The sequence below is a fragment of the Acinonyx jubatus genome, chromosome X (genome assembly GCF_027475565.1).
Source record: "Acinonyx jubatus isolate Ajub_Pintada_27869175 chromosome X, VMU_Ajub_asm_v1.0, whole genome shotgun sequence".
Lineage (NCBI taxonomy): Eukaryota > Metazoa > Chordata > Mammalia > Carnivora > Felidae > Acinonyx > Acinonyx jubatus.
Genome location: NC_069389.1, coordinates 3,821,638 through 3,840,631, shown reverse-complemented (window position 1 = coordinate 3,840,631; position 18,994 = coordinate 3,821,638). Strand labels below are relative to the sequence as shown.

The 18,994-nt window shown below is 42.5% G+C and overlaps 1 long non-coding RNA gene across 1 annotated transcript in view; it reads left to right on the top strand.

The window, feature by feature from the left end:
- LOC128311545 (uncharacterized) overlaps positions 1-18,994 on the top strand; it is a 93,500-nt gene that overhangs the window by 6,498 nt on the left and 68,008 nt on the right. The gene's annotated exons all lie outside the window — the stretch shown is intronic.

Here is an 18,994-nt window from a genome sequence, read left to right as displayed (position 1 = left end):
TCCAACCTATCCCTTCAATGGTAAGGTGAGACTAAACACATTAATCTCCGTCTTACCATATTTAACCTCTTTTGAGGCTTTTCTCAGTGTTTTTAAGGACTTACAGTATGTTCCTTGTGGGGCTCAATTTGGCCAAATGCTGAGGCTCTTGGAACTTTAAAGACATCATCTCTTGTTTCTGTTGACAGATAATCTTAGATCTTGTAAGATTTAATTCATTTGGGCATGTTAAAAAAAAGTGATAATGTTCTCAAAATAGAAACAGACTAAATATCAATCCTAAATAAAGAAGAAAGGCGTAAAGTAAAATGTTTTCCCCGACGTAGATGTTTATATTTGTAATTGAAAAATTAATCTGTCTTCAGATTACCCAAGGGAATTACAAGAAGCTTAGCTACTTTAAATAACAATAATTTTATAAAGTGCTCTGAAGTAATTATAAATACATAGTAGTAGTAATCAATCTTTCTAAACTTTTGTTAAGTTACTTGGATTCTAGCTCTTTAATTAATAGACTTGTTCTTCAAAGGTTGAAGATAGAGAAAGATGTAGCCCTACATTCATAATTACTTCCACTTATTTTCTTGTTTCTAATTTACTTTTATTTTATTGTTTATTTTTTCTCAATGTTTCTTTATTTTTGAGAGAGAGAGGGAGAGAATGCACAAGGGCGGGGTTGGGGGGATGTTGCAGAGAGAGGGAGACAATCCCAAGCAGAGCCCGATGCAGGGCTTGAACTCACAAACTTTGAGATCATGACCTGAGCCAAAATCAAGAGTCAGATGCTTAACCTGACTGAGCCACCCAGGTGTCCTGTTTCTAATTTACTTTTAGAACTCAACATTTTCTATTATGTAAGAAGTCTATTTTGGTCCATTCCTTTGTTTTTGTTTTTGTTTTTGTGTTTATCGTAGTGGCAGAAAACTTTTAAACTTTTAATTTACCTCCTTTTATAAATCTGGATTGGGGAGACTTACTATGTGTAATAATTATTTCTAGAAAGAACATAGATGACTTCTCTAGGTTCTTTTATTTAACACCAAGTAAATATCAAATAATTATAGCAAATCTAGTAATCGTAGGTAAATCCCATTCCTAAAATTTGATTACTTTGTGAATGTTTGAGAAAAATGAGTGATCATATTTTCAAGAATAATCCACTTATTATTATATTTGTGTATTAGTTTTTCAGTCAATTCACATTTCTTAATTACCATGTTTTCCTACAAAATATCTTAAACTGTCTTAATATAAAAATATATACAGAGGAAATTTTGAAGACCAATTGATCTCAGTGTAAAATATTATATGTACTTATTTATGTACTTTTGTTCTGTATATTTTCAAAAGGATCTGCAACTTTGGGCTTTCACTACATTGTGGTGGTTAGTTTCATCCCAGGGTAGATGTATTTTGGGAGGAGTCTACTTATCCAGAATTTACTCTGTTCTGCATTGCAGTTTAAAATCAAGTTGGGGTCTATCTAATTCCACCGCACTGGAAATTTGTGTGCAAAAATTTGTATGCAATGTTTTTAGAGCCCAGTTGTGCATTTTCTTGAAATAATGTCCTTTGGCCCTGTCACTAAAACCTTTTTGCTTGTGTGACCTACATAACAAGGACCTGGGTCACTACCCACAGCTGGTTTTGGTCTCTTTTCTCTCTCTCTCTTTTTTTTTAATAAGACAAGGACCAGATAAGACCACGATTAATTCACTGTTCCCTTGACTAGTACAGCTTGTGCATATCTTAGATATCGTGTTTTAGAATTGTGAACGACTGCATTTCTGTATGGTTTGCGATAATTAGCGAGCTTACCAAACTCAGTCCGCATGTGGAGTCCCTGTACGCATCATCCTGACAAGGGGGATTGTTTCTCTTGTATTGAACACAAGCTAAGAGGCTCCCTGGTGATGGACGGTCAAACCTGACTTTACACGTAATGAAAAAAATACAGAGCCTAGGCTAAAGCAATGAGAAGCTGACTCATGAAAGGACATTGCAAAGCATGACTAGTGGTAGCATTTTAAATTTGGGGCTGAGTTAGCAAGACTGATGGCAGTCAATGCCGTATCTTTTCTTGCTTCAACATTTCACATCATGGCTCTGATGGTTTACCTGGAAATTATATTTTCTGGAGCGTCACAAGAGAAAATCCACACCCACATTGAAAGGATAGAAAGCATTTATGAAAGATGGTTGAGGAGTGTGTGTCACATGAAGTGAGCATAGGTTGGCAAAAGGGTAAAAACTATCGAAAGATGCCAGCTTCTGTGAAGTATGACACGAGAGGCTCCCGTAGGTTTCTGACAGATTCCATAGTAATTCTATTTGTTGGTATATTTATAAATGATCTATCCAGGCTTGTTTCGTTTTACCAGCTTCACGGTAATAGCAGCAGCACTATATTCCTAAGGTGAAACGTGTTTACAAGGAGGTTATGCATCACGCATTTGGAGATATTACGTGGGATGCTTGTAGGACCCGTCAGAGCCAACCTTGGCTGCTGGGATTTTTGCGTCCTTGGGGGTCACCCCTTCACAGCTGAGGTTTTGCTACAAATATTAATGCTTCAACTGATTTCCCTTCTTCAGAAGGGCATGTTACAGTACATATCCTCGAAGTAGATTTCGAGAAGAACAAATGTGCAGATGGGGGTCTAGCTCCCCAGTGAGGGTGGCTATTGAAAGCGTGGTTCTGCCTAGACGGTCTTTGGGAAAGAATACCACTTATACTGAGCAATACAGAATGGGGGGAGACAAAACTTATATATCTTCCTTCTGTGGTGCTAAAGAAAGAGTACGTCTGTAGTGTGTGAGGTAGGGATTCACCGTGGTGAGGGTTGGAGCCACACAGAAATGGGTACCATGACCCCTAAGGCAGGCAAAGAATATATTTTAATTTCTGGGTGGATGAACATTTCTACCCACACACCAGTTCTCGGATGTGCTTCTAGTTGCCCTGAGTATCTGAGTGCCATAACACCCAGAAAATGACATACTCATTTTATTATAGCAGAATGATCATATCTGAGTCATGGACACTATATTCTTTTTGACAAGAAACAAAATAATGAGTCAAAACTCATATGATATTTGAGAGAATGAATCCTAGGCATGAGGGTGTCAACTCTGTAGAAATAAAGACACAGTTGATCACTGAATGTTTATGGAATTAAGCAATGAATGTCAGAGAATGGAAAAACTTGCAAATAGATGGGTTAATTTTTTTTAATGTTTATTCAGTTTTGAGAGAGAGAGAGGACAGAGACAGAGTGTGACTTGGGGGGGGGAGGGCAGAGCGAGGAGACACAGAATCAGAAGCAGGCTCTAGGCTCTGAGCTGTCAGCACAGAGCCTGACATGGGGCTTGAACCCACAAACCATGAGATCATGACCTGAGCTGAAGTCGTCCACTTAACCGAATGAGCCACCCAGGCACCCCACAAATAGATGGGTTTAGAAGAAAGGGAATCATTTTGGGAGGTTATACGGTAGATGACTTTAGACAAGCATATCAGAGGGTGACAGTGGCCTCCAGCTGGTTGCCTAAGGAAAGTAACTAAGAATCCATGCAAATGAAGACTTTCCACAGCAGGAGAAATGAATCTTCCCACCAGGATAAACAATCAATAGTTTGAAAAAGAATTCTATTGCATTCTTACCTTGAACTTGACGTTTGATGGCTAAATTTGCTGCTTATTTCCAAGTCCCTCAAAACAGTTGCCAGACATGAGGTTTGTAAGATGAATCCCGTATTGTAGAAACATGCATAAAAGAATAAAATAGATATACAAGAAGATTTGCTGTATCTGAGCGGTCAGCACCCACATCATGTGCCCAGGATAGTGAGATGGAGTTTTACATGCAGACAGACAGGATCGTATCCCTCCCATCTAGCAAGGCAGGGAAAACAACATGCGGGTCAACAGCTACTAAGAGTAGAAATGCACATTTGTTGGTGTAATCCAGTTTTCTTGATTCGGTATGTTTCGCCCATAAAATGAGCGAATGGAGGCAGACCACTTGTGAGATTCTTTGCAACTCTCCCATTCAGTGATAATGAAGGGCCATATGAATGCTATGATTATACTAAGAGCTCAGAAGGGGAGGAATTAATGGGAGCTGTTCTACTTCAAGATGATTTCCATAGTCAGTGGGTTTGTGGCTGAACCCCAAAGCTGTGTAGCACCTGGGTGGACACAATGAAAACAGACAGGTGGTTCTGTAGGTGAGCATATTAGCAGAGATTTAGGGAATCACTGTTTATTCATGAGACCATAAGACAGCCTCAGTTTAACCCAGAGTGTTCATTGAGAGGCAAAACCTACAGATGCATGTGTGTAAGCAAGACTTAATATGGCCTTGAGGGACACACCCACAGGTTACTTTTTGATATGTAGCAACAGCAAGGAGGTGATACAGCATATAGAGCAATTGAAAAACATTTTACTCCTGTGGTATGGCAGAAAAGAGGAAAATATGGAAATGCTATTTTCTACATAATTTTAAGATTGTCCAGTAGCTTTAAGGCTGCATCCTACCTAGTCCTAATTAGGAGAGATAAATGGGGAACGGGATGCGGTGGGATTCCTTAGATAGACACAGAGAGAAATTGAGAGATGTTACGTCGAAGGGAGAGGAGTGCTTTTGGGAGAGGGTTTACTAGAACCACAATACTTAATGCCCGAGAACATCAGCTGAACTTGTACGGGTTCGGAAAAACATTACAGGAAAAGCCACTGAGAACACGAATGGGGAATGTTTCTGCCCCAGAAACCACAAGCACATGATAGGAAGACAGAAGAGGTTTGACCAAGGGGAGCCAACAGAATCACAAAGACAAGCTGTGCATTGGTGTGAGGGGCCGTCTCCTTGTGGAAATGGTGTTATAATGAGGGAAAACACACACACACATACATACACACGTGATCAAACGGGACAAGATGAACCTCATGTGGTCCAGCCAGCTCTGGCCTGGGGCGGGGGTGGGGGGGTGGGGGGCGGCCCAGAGAGCATGTGGGTGGACAATGGGATTTCTCGAACCGTGCATATTTAGCCATGTTTTGGCTTCGACAAATCTGTCGCGTCTGCCATGGCCAAATGTATGTATACACACAGGAATTTGGAGAATCCATCTGTTGCGCAATCCGTACCCTTCTCAACAGACCCAAGACTGAGTGTCCATGGTAGTATGTCACCTACTAAAGTGATTCCTCAAGGCTGAGCTCATGGGTTCCTGCTTGGGCTGCCCCAGGGTGTCCCCATCTCGACACTAGTGACACGTGGGGTCCTAACTTTGCTGGGCGCCCATTCTGGACGCTCTGGGATGTCTCCCAGCACCCCTGGTCTCTACCCACCAGAATTCAGGAGCAAGCTTCTGAGTCAGGACAGTGAAAACTGTCCCCAGACACTGTCAACTTCCCCTGAGCGCAGAGAGACCCCTCACGTTCCTGTGAATGAATGAACGTGTGAATGAATGAAAGAATTGGCTATTTCCGGAATAATGATGGCTCTGAGTCTCAAATGCTGGGCTCCACAGCCCCCAGGCCCCTACGGACACAGAGATGCTTTGGAAAAAGCCTGGGCACGGAAATTTCCTACTCAGTAGCCTTGGTTATGCACGAAACGGCCTACCCCCTCCTCCAGTGCTTTGGGAGGTAAACCTGTCCAAGACAAAGGGCGTGTCTACGCCGCAACTCATTTTCCTCGGAAGGGACTTGTTGGAAAACAGTGTTACCTCTCTGAAATGACTGCTTTCTCCATCCCGTGAGACTTCCCGAGAGTCCTTTCCAAGGTGGGCTCCGGGACACCTGGTAGGTTGGAGGTGCTCTCCCTGGTGCACGGGTGCACCCGGAGCAGGCCCCGAGCCATGGGCAAGCCGAGCTGAATGAGCTCATTGATGTGCAGTGATTATAGCCAGGGCTCTCTGAGCCTGGCAGAGCCTTCAAAGGATTCCACGGGGGGGCATTCCTTTGCCGGGGCAGAGCCAGGAGGTAAGAGACACAAAGCAGAGGACCCTCCTGCTTAATAGGAGGGCTGCAAAGCTGCGTGCTCTCCTGCCCCCCACCCCCCATAAAATGAAACTATTCAGCTTCCTTCAGATGCCAGACAGCACAACAAATCACTTTGAAGTCGAGGCCGCTCAGCTCCCGAGAATGCCCTTCTGGGTCTGCTCATCAGTCTGAGACGCTCTGCAATTAGGGTGTTTACCCAAGCGCTGCATAAACCACCGGGTGGCATCAGAAGGGATGCAGTAAGCAACGATTATGCACCGACTGTCTGCTCCGTGCTGATGGGGTTATGGAAATACTCCCAGAGTTTGGGTCATTCGCCTCACCCGGTCAATGAATGGGACTCAAAGGGCTCTGATTGACGTCTGGATGCGGAATCCCTTTCACTTTGGGAGATAATGGGCTGTGGGGTCATCCATCATTCCCTTGGAAAGAACACGGTGGGGGGCGGGGGAGTCATGCCAAAGCCATTCATCCTCTGGGCGCCATGGCGGTTGGTGACATTTTGTGGAAGACCATCGAGGTGGGTGCCCTCCACACGTCTCCCTGCTCTGAAGCTGGATGAAAACGTCTCGTCCCCCACTGGCTGACCTTGCTTCTGTGATTCTCTGAATCCCTCAACTCTCAGGAGGCTTCACTGAGATGGGCGACGCTCCCATCTCTGAGTATGGCGCAGCACCCTCCGCGGTGCCCTGTCACCCCCTCTTTCCTTCCAAAGTCACTTTTATTCCATCAGGCATCCTGCACTTGAGCCTGGGTGAAGGCATCCCCACCAACACGGACACATCAGCATTTTGAGGTCTTGGTAGAGACAACTGCAAACCTCACGTTCCCAACAGATGGTTCTTGTCCCGCCGGCTGGGCAGGATCCCCAAGGCCAGCACAGTGCATCACACCAGTGTGGTATCTGGATACCGGCAGGTGTTCAGGGGGCAACCGGCAGCCTCAGAACTTAGGAAGGCAGCCACAGAACCCCACGGGGCATTGGGGTGCATGTGCTGTGGGGCTTGAGATCAGTGACTCGAATCTACCCAATGCGGCTACAGACTTGCAATCCTACTACTCTCTGAAAACTCCAAACTGCTACTTCCTTCTCCCCCAAAATGACTTCTCTACTCCTTTGAGGCTGCTACTCCATGGGGACTGCACACAATGTATTCCATGGATTCTGGAGAAAGATAAGACAAAGTATCACTTGCAGAGGCCCCACGGATGGAGATCGAAGCAGTCTGAGAGCATGGAGTATATGCATTCTTCCAGTTACCATGTGTTCTTCCACGGAAACTGCCAGGGGAGAGGGCTGCCCTACAGAGCCTTGCCCAAGGCAAATCACCTGCCTTTGGCAGACTTTGACATCTGTGGTGTTAGCATAGAAGATAGTTATTTGCAAATTTTGGTGCTTTTTTTTTTTAAGAGCAGGACAGGTGTAAAAATCAACAACCTGTTAGATTGATAACTGCTTCTCAACGAGAGACCAGTTGACAGATCAATATCTCCACGAGACCATTTCTTAAATGTCAGATGACCAGCTGATTTTCCTGAACTTATTTTTTTTTTTACAGTAAGATTTCTTGAAACATTTCTCTGCTCTTCCGTTTTAAGAAAAACCTGAACTTAGGGTAGCGTTTATGGAAACCACCTCTGGAGTGTCTGTAAATGCCTGCACGTCACAAGAGCTGGGGACAGAGTGCACAAAGACCACACCACCCTCTGCTTTCTTAGCAGCCTGGGAGCTACTGAAGTTTAGTCATGGCAAGCTGGGTTTTTTCTCCAGAAAGCCCAGAGTAATTAAGGGGAGAGAGCCTGTTTTGTCAACTGGTGCCGAGGAAAAGATCAGATAAGGAAAGGTCACGGTGAGGAGGAGGGGTGCGGGGTTGGTTCATTTTTAACAAGCACTGTGCCTTCCGTGTTGTAGCTATTTTCGGACACTGCATCATCTGTCAGAAGTTAATCAGATTGAGGGTGATCTAAACAAAGCAGAAAGTGGCACCAAAAAGAATGTTGCTTTTGTTCTTGGGGAGACTAGTTCCAAGATCACAGAAAGATGGGGTCTGAGAGGCACAGGAAGAAACACAACTCAGTTTATTTTACATTGGATCTCATCTCTGGGTATTTGGACAGATGCGTGTGTGTGTATAAATTAAATATATGTAAAATAAATTATATAAATTTAGGGGCACCTGGGTGGCTCAGTCAGTTGAATGTCTGACTTCAGCTCAGGTCATGATCTCACGACCTGTGAGTTCCAGCCCCACGTCAGCCTCCGTGCTGACAACGTGGAGTTTGCTTCGGATTCTGTCTCCCTCTCTCTCTCTGCCCCTCCCCTGCTCGCTGGCTCTCTCACAAAATGAATGATACATTGAAAATTAAAAAATAAAAATAAATTTAAAAATAAAAATAAATTATATAAGTTATATGCATATATGTATATATGTATATAAATATATACCTATATGTATATGTATGTATTTCATATATGTATATAAATTATATAAATTTATATATACAAATATATTTATATGTAAGTGACTATATAAAATATAATATATACTAAACAAATATATAAATATAGTATATAATCAATACATATATAATATATAAATTTTATAAAGATATACATAATTTACAAAATATATAAATTATAATTTTACATACAATATATAACATACATAATATACATAATTATATAAATTATAATTATATATATAAGTAAATATAGAAACATGAAATATAAATATAACATGATATATTAATATGATATAATTAATATATAATATATGTTATATTATATATTATATTACATATATTTTACATATAGTACATAATTAACTATATTACATATATTACATATATATTATATTACATATATTATATATTATAATTAATGTATATGATTTATATAATATATATAATTAATATAATATATGTAATATAATATATAATATATAACATATATATAATAATAATATAATATAATATATAAATATTCTATTCTATTCTATTCTATTTTCATGTTTCTGCTCCAGTACCCTTTCTGCTTTCAATAGGCATTTCTTTGGAAACTAGAATGTAAGGGAAATGCGAATGACCAAGTGCTATACCCCAAATATGCCTGGGGGTGCTCAAAAAGGAAATAGAGTAACCTTTGTGTTCAGTTACAAGCATTACCCTCTCTTTGGCCGCTGTTTCCGTCCTCTGAAAAGCCTAATCAGCCATCACAGAAGATGTGAAGCGTCAAAAATAAAGTAGGCAGATGAACAGAGGATGTGCCCACATTGCATGCCGGGCAGTGATGCACATTGATGTTGGTTGTACCAGCATCAGGACCGGGGGCTACAAATAAAATCTGATACACGTTGCTGCGTGTAACACGTAACACATATGTGTGGTTTCTCCGAAACAAAGAAGTTTATGTCATTAAAAAGATGGACTAGGGCAGCCTAGGTGGCCCAGTCAGTTAAGCATCTGATTTCGGCTCAGGTCATGGTCTCATGATCCGTGAGTTTGAGCCCCGCGTCGGGCTCTGTGCTGTAAGCTCAGAGCCTGGAACCTCCTTCAGATTCGGTGTCTCCCTCTCTCTGCCCCTTCCCTGCTGGTGAGCTCTCTCTGTCTGTCTCTCTCTCTCTCTCTGAAAAATAAATAAACATTAAAAAAAAAAAGATGTCAAGAGAGATGAAAAATGTGGTTTGTGAATCCTGACTGGATTCTTCAGAGCAGGGGAAGGGCAGAAGGAGACAGGAGGAAGAGGACTGTGGGAGTCACAATTTTCAGATGAAACAGGTATTATTGGATGACCATGGATAGCACACGATGTGATTGATTTTTTAACACTTTTCATAAGTGGGAAAATACTGACACAGGAGCAAGTCCTGATTTCAAGGAGAAGCACAGCGTAAGAGCAGGAGGCTCACAGCAGAAATGCCCCAGTGCTAAACCAAAGTCCTGTCCTTTCGCCTGCATCCCCGGTGGATGGTTAGCGGGGTTCCACACTGAGCCAGGACCTGTGAGGAGTCCGAGGGTAAGCCGATCCCTGTCTGGGAGGGATCCACGGAGCCAGTGGGTCTGCCACATGCCCGGTGGACAACCATAGAAGGCTGAGAGCAGCCCAGTCGGGGACACTGTAAATAGAGAGGCAGGCACAGGGCTCACACAGAGACAGACTGACCCATTTGTGGGACGCTGAGTAGCTTGCTTTTGCTGTGTTGCAGCCGGTACCCAGGGAAGGGAGGCACTGAGTCCCATCAGTCCCTGATTGTTATGGGACCACGAATTCAGCAACTCCCTTCCCATTGCCTCAGTGCCCCACCCCAACGGGACATCCTGATCCCCAGCACGGTATGGGTTTCCCAAGCTCTGCCAGAGAAGGGCAGTGCCACAGAGTGCAGGCTCTGTTGCACCCAAGGAACCCCTGCCCTTTGTGAGCTGTGCCATTAACGGTCGGGAGGCCCTGTCTCAGTATCCGCATGCCAGGCTGACTCACAAGGGCCATTTCGAGGAACCACAGGAGGAGTGAAATGCCTGTGTTCCACGGACTGGGTGTCGTCCCTGACGGAGCCTCTGAAAGCGGGAAAGGCTCCGCACCCCGAAATCATCACCAGGGCGTTGATCTAGTCCATTACCCCATGACTCAGATGCAGTCAACAAACAGGCAGTGAGTAACGTTCAGCCCTGGAAGGTCCCGCGAAGGCGGGGGATGCCAGAAACCTGAGCCAGCAGAGCCTGCCGTGCGGTGGCTTCCCGTGTGGAGGGGCGGATGAGCCCAACACACACAGAAAGGCTCAAGAATGACGGGTGTGAACACTCGCATCCTGGACGGGGCTTGCGGATAAAAAGGGCTGAGCCACTCTGTTGAACAGCGTTTATGAAGACTTTGATGGATGACACAGGTTTCCTGCTTTGAAGGGCAGATCTCCGTGCAGGGTGGGGAGTCCGTCGTCTGTGGGAAGGAGGGGCTTGGCTGTTCCTGAGACAGGGGGCAAAATAAGGGGGAGGTAACACAGGCATGGCAAGTGGGACTCTGGGGAAAGGGCTGTGAGTCCTCGGCAGGCGGCGATGTGGCAGAACCAAGGGCACCAAGGACAGGAGTCTCACTGGGAGGACAGGACACCATCAGTCAGGCACACAGCATATTCAACCTTCCTCTGCCCTTGGCCTAGGCAGACCCTCGACAGATTGTAGGAGTCCCAGCCACACGGCAGAGGGCCTCCTGTTTTACTGGGACCACCAATTCAAATGCTAATCTCATGCACAGAGATGCGTACAGATACACCCAGAAATGACATTTAGCCAGCGACCTGGGCATCCAGGACCCCTCAGGTGGACACAGGAAATTAGCCATCAACCTGCCTCCATGCGTTCAGACCGTGCCGCCTAGCTGAGCTACGACTGCGTTTCCTTTTATTATCATTTCTTTTAATTTGTTTAAAATTTATTTATTGAGAGAGAGAGGGAGAGAGAGAGAATCCCAGGCAGGCCCTGCACTGTCCCCGCAGAGCTCAACGCGGGGATTGAGCTCATGAACCGTGAGATGGTGACCTGAGCCGAAATCAGGAGTCGGACGGCTGAGTCACCTGGGTGCCCCCAAGGGCTGCATTCTCTAACATCCCCTTCTGTGAATGTTGGCAGACCCCCGCAGGTGCGTGAATGTGCCTTTTTCCCCGCCCTAAAGTCCTTACAACACTCCACTGAGTTTAACCTCCGTGGTGTTTTTATCACCGTGGTCGTTTCTTTCCTGTTCTCTCCTTTGCAAATGGAGAAACTCCTAGGAGCACCGGGGGGAAGGGACGCAAGCAGAATTTGGTCTTATACTGACCCTTTCTCCTTGCTGTGTACATCACACTTACATCATACAGCTCCTGAGAGCCTTTTAAAAATCAGGGCTCTGCATTTACAACACAGTGCTTAGGACACGGTTTGCCCCGCATACACAGTTGCTATGGCAACAGTTAACGCTTCTGATCAACATTGTATTAACCTGTAGAAGACCAATTGTTTGAAAGTGAATGAAGAAGTTCCTGGATTCTGAACCTTCATGCAGGCTATGATCATACAGACCTCATTCCAGACTGGCCCCAGGCATGGTCTAGAAGCCATCCATGGAAATTGCCAAAAAGTGTGCTTTTTGTAGACACGGACTTCTCGCTGCTTAAATCCTTTCGTGATCGTGCATATGCGTGTGTGCATGCACTTCTGGGGGTTGGCGTGCCAAGAGAGACAAGAGGCTAATCAACGGATACATGTGACTGTTTCACAATCGCATCTCCTGAGATGCAGGGACATTTCTCAACCACCACCCGAGCGACGCATCGGTACAACTTTTGAAAGTGCGTCTGAGGCATTAGAAACTGTCCTGCCATTACCCACCACCCTCTTTGGGAAGTTATGAGGCTGATTCCTTAATAAGAACAGTGTAAATAGCATTAGGGGATGGATGGAACTTAGTTGTTTTCTTCCAAAGACTAACTCCTGTGTAACTAAACCACTTTACGAGTAACTATTTAAGAGGGAAATTACCACCAGAGCAGAACAAAAGTGAAATTCTTCAAGGCACAAAATGTATTTTTATAGACTTTAGGGAGGGGAAAAAGGCACATTCACGTACTTGTGAGTTTCTTTTGCAATGATCCAATGGTATTGGCCTTACTTGTATAAATGCTCAAACTCCTTTCAAAATGATTTTTGACCTGGGTACAATATCCACTCCCTCCCTGGGGTTTTTCTCATAAAATCCTTTGAGGCCCGTTTTGAAATAAATATCTATGTATAAAACCAAAATGGCACAGCAAGCTTCTCCAGATTTCTTCATAAAGGGCCAGACAGTAAATATTTTGGTTTTCAAGTTTACAGACCAAGAAGTAATGCTGTACAGCCATTTAAAATTTAACCATTTGGAAACGTAAAAGCCATTTTTAACTCGGCAGCTATCAACAAACAAACATAAGCAGCCGCTGAGATCCGGCCCAGCTCTGATCTAAAGTATCAAAAATGGTCTAAATTAGCTTCTAAGTGCCGAGATGTTAATAGTAATAAAAGTATTAATCCAGTCACTCACATTTATAGGTAAAAGCTTACAGAATTATGTCACACATTATCCCTTGTTTGACTTTTATATAGTTCCTACTTCCCTACCATCATTTCAAGTGATATTCCCATTGGGAGTTTTGACGGAATGAGTTGATTTAAGGCAGTGAAGACAGAAATGTCCATAAAAGGGACATGATTTGTGGCATCAGCCAGCACGTGAATGATGGCCAAACAGGTCTGTATGCTGTTTTATTGACACCGTCCTCAACAAGACAGGATTTAGAGAAAAACAATACACGAGGCACAATACCACTTAATCCTCGGAAGGATTTTCACGGATAAAAGATGAGGGGCCGTGTTTCCAGAAAGAACTTTCCACTTTTACCACTTTTTTTTTTTTTACCATGGGTGGCCCCCTACTGAGTACACTGTTTCACCTGTTGCTGAAGCAATAAACTTGCCAGAGTAGATATGTCCGTGTATTTTTTGGAACCCCAAATGAAAGTAACCCCGACTCGCTTTTGCAGAAAGCATCCTATGTCTGACACCGTACCATTGCCAAGTTAAAATATTGAGTGTCAAAGAAAGAAAAAGTACCCTGGAAAATGCTGGTCCTGCTCAACCACGTAACTAATGTTATTGAGACAAAGAATGGCACTGATGGCCAACGTCATCCCAACAATGTGCACGAGAAAGGAAATCAGCAAATATTATGGCAGAAGATTTGTGACTTGCTTCTTGACAATCATGTAAACTCTAACCCTGAGGCCAGGAGGCCCAGCTTTTCTGGATTTATCACTGACCAGTGATCATCCTATGGTTATGAAGCTGTTTACCTTCTTTCCACCACCACCTCCTTCCACATGAGCTTGACATTGAACTCAAGAATTCTAACCTTCCAGCCAGCTATCAACATTTCTAGAAGGCCTACCTTTTCCCAACGCATATCTTAGCTCAAAAGCTACTTGATTCTTATTACCTGGTCTTTGTTTCTTGGAATAGCATCATGGTAACCATTTCACACACACAAAAAAAGTATCTTGAAAAGAAATGATAACTAAGGATGTCATAGAGATGCTAACTAAAGCTACAATAGCGATCGTATTACGATACATAAATATATCAGAACAACGTTACTCACCCTAAATGTACACAACACTCTATGTCAAATATATTTAAATTTTAAAAACCTCAGGGGTTTTTACAAACCCTGAGCCTGGGTGGCTCAGTTGGTTAAGTATCTAACTTCAGCTAAGGTCATGATCTTACGGTTTGTGAGTTATGGCCCCGCATCAGGCTCCCGCATCAGCTGGGAGCCTGGAGCCTGCATTGGTTTCTGTGCCTCCCTGTTTCTCTGCCCCTCCCCCCTCTAAAACGAATACACATTTTTAAAATGTTAAAAAAAAGAACTCAGAAAATATGTTGGCATGCCTATGTTTTTTCTTGTGACCCGCATCAACCTAGAGCAGTATAAGCCATAACGATGACGGCCTGGCCAATGAAAATCACTACCTCAACCTTTATCATTTCTTCCTTTGCTCACATATGCTCTTTGTACCATGAACACGCATTTACTAGTTTTAAAACAGAGTTTTAAAAATTAATGGTGAAACACACACAACATAAAATGCACCCTCTTAACTATTTTTAAGTGAGTAGGTCAGGGACACTGAGTACATTCACATGGCCAGGCAATCATCGCACCATCCATGCCCAGAACTGTCTAGATGTTGCTAAACAGAACCTCTTTACCCACTGAACACTGCCCTCTCATATGCCCTCTTACCAGCCCCTGGCCACCACTGGTCTACTTATTGTCTCTGTGAATCTGATGATCTTGAGGACTTCATATAAGTGGAATCATACAGATGTGTCATTTTGTGATTGTCTTATTACACTCTAACATAATATCCTCAAGATTAGCAAAGGGAGTTTTAAAAGCTCGTTTCACAAGGCATAGAATTAATTGTAGAATACAATACCCCCAATTTAAGAACCTTTAGAACAAGATTGGGTCAAATCAATGTTTCTAGAATCCAGCAACTGGTTCCTGTGCTTGCAAAGACGAACATAATTAACATACATGTTAATTTTCCAATGGTGTCCACTTCCTGTAACAACACGGGGGCAGGTTCACACTTTAGTCTGGGATTTAATTAGAAACTTAGTACTGAGAGGGAATATCTTCCAATTAAAAAAACTAGGTCACAGGGTAATAACGAATAAAAGTGATTTAAACGTAGGTTGGAAACATACCCTGATGTGTCTCTGCAGTGATGATGATGATGTTGGTGTTTATGGGCAATTGTTTCCAATAACAGCCAAACGCACTCAGTTCTGAAAAACGACATAACATGCCTTTTAATGTCGTTATCGTCTCAAACGGTCATCTAGTTTTGTGGTTATGCAATCAGAAAAGCCTTATTAGGCGCTCTGTTTAAGAAAGATGAAGCTGGGACCGTTTAGCGGCATGGCGAAGGCATATTCTTTCCCGTGTGTTTTTACATCATCTTCCTTCACGGCTCTTATCTGATTATTGATTTTAAAGAGCAATAATGCGTACAACACTTGGGGTATTGGGAAGAATAATGCGTCTGTTTTGCCTTTATGCAGTGAGGTAAACCTGCACATCAGTGTAAAGGGCACCTGTGTGTAACACACCATGACACTTGAATTTTGCTTAGAGCTTCTTCAGCAATATTATAACCTCAGACGAGACATGTGGCTTTCATACATAATGTGAAATGAAGTTCTTGGGTAGATCATGAGTCTTCAAAGGAAATTGTGGCTGAAATTGCCATCCATTAAAAAAAAAAAAATCAAGACAACAAAAGCTGGAAAGTGAGCCATCCATAAAACAACCAGAAAACACATCTGCCTCTAATAGCTTCCCCTCCTGCTCCTGGGGGGCTCAGCACCACCCTTGGTTCCTCTGGGCAGTCGGAAACCTGTTGGGTCAGGTTAGCGTCTAAGGGGCCACCCAGCTCAGTTATAAAACGCGGAAAGAACCAATTATTTTAAAACAATGTAAATTACCTAGAATACAGATGATTAATATTTCTAAAAATAAAAGATACCATCAACAAAGAGAAAAGTCAAGAATGTGGAAAGTCTCTTTGGAACACATTTTACCCCCACCATTTGTAATTAGTATCAAGGATATAACAATGTACTGTATTATAATGCACTTATATACAGAAAAATGTATGTTGTTTATTATAACATCAACAAGACAAAAGCCATGAATGTGTGAAGACTAAAACATGTTTTACCCCAAATGTTTATGATTAATATTGGGAATATAAGAATGTGTTGTATTATAATACATTTATATATAAAAATGTGAGTATCTGTGTATATAAGAATATGTAAAAGTACACACACAGATTCTAATAAATCAGAAAAGCGCAGGAAGGGGCACCTGGACAGCTCAGTCAATGGGGTGAGTGACTCTTTATCTCGGGGTTGGGAGTTCAAGCCCCACGTTGGGTATAGAGATTACTTAAAATCTTAAAAAAAAAAAAGCGGGGGAAAACTCCATACAAAATATGGAAGAAACCAGATAGCACCTAGAAAAAAGAGTATGAATGGCCAATAACACATGAAAACTGTCTTTTACTCGTGGACAGAGGAATTCAAGTTAAAACATGAATAAAATTCCCTTACCTTGGGCAAAAGAATGAAGTCCGACTGTGTAAATTACTAAGGAAAACATGAAGAAAAAAGGATCTTTGTAGTGTTAAGAAGAGCATAGATTGATATGCCACTTTGGGAATAGACAGATAGATCTACGTGATGGAAGGATGGATAATGAATGGACAGATATAGATAGATGATAGGTAGATAGGTGATAGGTATAGCTGGATGATAGAGGGAGAGAGATAGATAGATACAGGGATGCATGGATGATAGATTGATAGATCGACCTAGATGATGGATGATGGATGGATGGATGGATGGATGGATGGATGGATGGAGAGATATAGATAGAAGATAGATAGATAGATAGGTAATGGATGGATAGATGTAGACAGATAATAGCTATAGGTAGATTATAGCTAGCTAGGTTGATTGATAGATGCATCAATCTAGATGATCGGTGGATGGATGGATGGATATAGATGGAGACATGTAGATAGATGATAGGTAGATAGATAATAGATACAGCTAGATAGCTAGATAGACAGATGCGGGGGTGCCTGGGTGGCTCAGTCAGTTAAGCATCTGACTTCGGTTCAGGTCATAATCTTGTGGCTTGTGGGTTCGAGCCCCGCATCAGGCTCTGTGCTGACAGCTCAGAACCTGGAGCCTGCTTCAGATTCTGTCTCTCTGCCCCTCCCCCACTCATGCTCAGTCTCTCTGTGTCTCAAAAATAAATAACCATTAAAAAAATTAGATAGACAGATTCATATGTATTAGAATGATAAGAAAACGTAAGGATCCAAGAGACTATCAGACCCAAGCTGAGTGAACTCTGCTGGGAAGAGAGCAAGAAAAATGAAATCGAGGGTAGGTACATAGGGGATTTAAAAATATTTCTCTAACATGTTTTAAAACCCATCAAAGAGAAAGCGTGAGGGAAACCTAACAAATGTCTTCACACCAACCCTGCCCCTTTTCAATCCCCTGTCCCCAGCGGCAAAGTTTCATTCCACAATAGCAAACCCACTAATAATATTTTTTGGACATGAGGAAAATTACATTATTCTCCTCGTGAGAAATGGTGGGTCATCAGTTTCAAGTGTCCTAAGTATTTCCACGTGAAATATGCAATTAATAATTGATATGTTTATTTTCCTCATTCATTCATGTCTTTCCCCCTGTTTAAATGTGCTTCTTTTTATATATCAGCAAACCCTATCAAGCAACAAATAGTTGAGATCTTCCCATTTGAAAATATGAATTGTTTTTTAAGGAATAAGGCCTCTGGGAGTCTTGGGCATATGTTAAAACTCGTGGGCATATGCTCACATACTCCTATAAAGAGAGTCAGTCATGGCAATTAGCTTGTGTGTGTTTTATTGCTACCACCCATTACTTGCCAGGGTGTAAGTACCAATTCCCTCTGAATCTAGCAAACCTATGCCCCCGTCCTTAACGTCTCCTTCTTTCCTGAAGTCAGATTGCTGGTCTGGACTTTGTGTTCCTTTCGGTGAGTGGGGCAATCTTGATCGTGGTGTGATTGAACTCTGCAATGTGTCATAGAGCATAAAAGTAGTGTAAAATTTGATGTTGAAGAAAGCAAATGTGGGAAGAGGGCAAAACACTTCCAGTGAGGAGGGGCACTTCCAGTAATGGAGCCACCTCATAGGAAGCCTGGTCACGTCATCATTGCTTGAAAGGGAAGAATGTGAGAGACTTGTTGCCAACATTATACATATAGGACACACTAGCATGTGTCTCTACATATGCCCCACCTATATGCCTCCCTCTCCCTCTGTCTCTCTCTGTATACACACAATTATATATTATAATGCATAATTATACCTTATATTATTGTTATATATAAATATATTGGTTATTAATATAGCAACACTAGGGGCGCCTGGGTGGCTCAGTCGGTTGGGCGGCTGACTTCGGCTCAGGTCATGATCTCGCAGTCCGTGAGTTCGAGCCCCGCATCGGGCTCTGTGCTAACAGCTCAGAGCCTGGAGCCTGTTTCAGATTCTGTGTCTCACTCTCTCTCTCTGACCCTCCCCCATTCATGGTCTGTCTCTCTGTCTCAAAAATAAATAAACGTAAAAAAAAAAAAATACAGCAACACTAATACATTCACATCTGTAAGAATACAAGTGAATACTATTAGTGTGTACATTACGTAATATAATGTTACATTATACATTATATATCATATAATATGCATTTATCATATAACGATAGATGATATGTAATATGTTAATGATATATGATCTGACATATTATAACATAATATCACATGTTAATATTATATATTAAAATT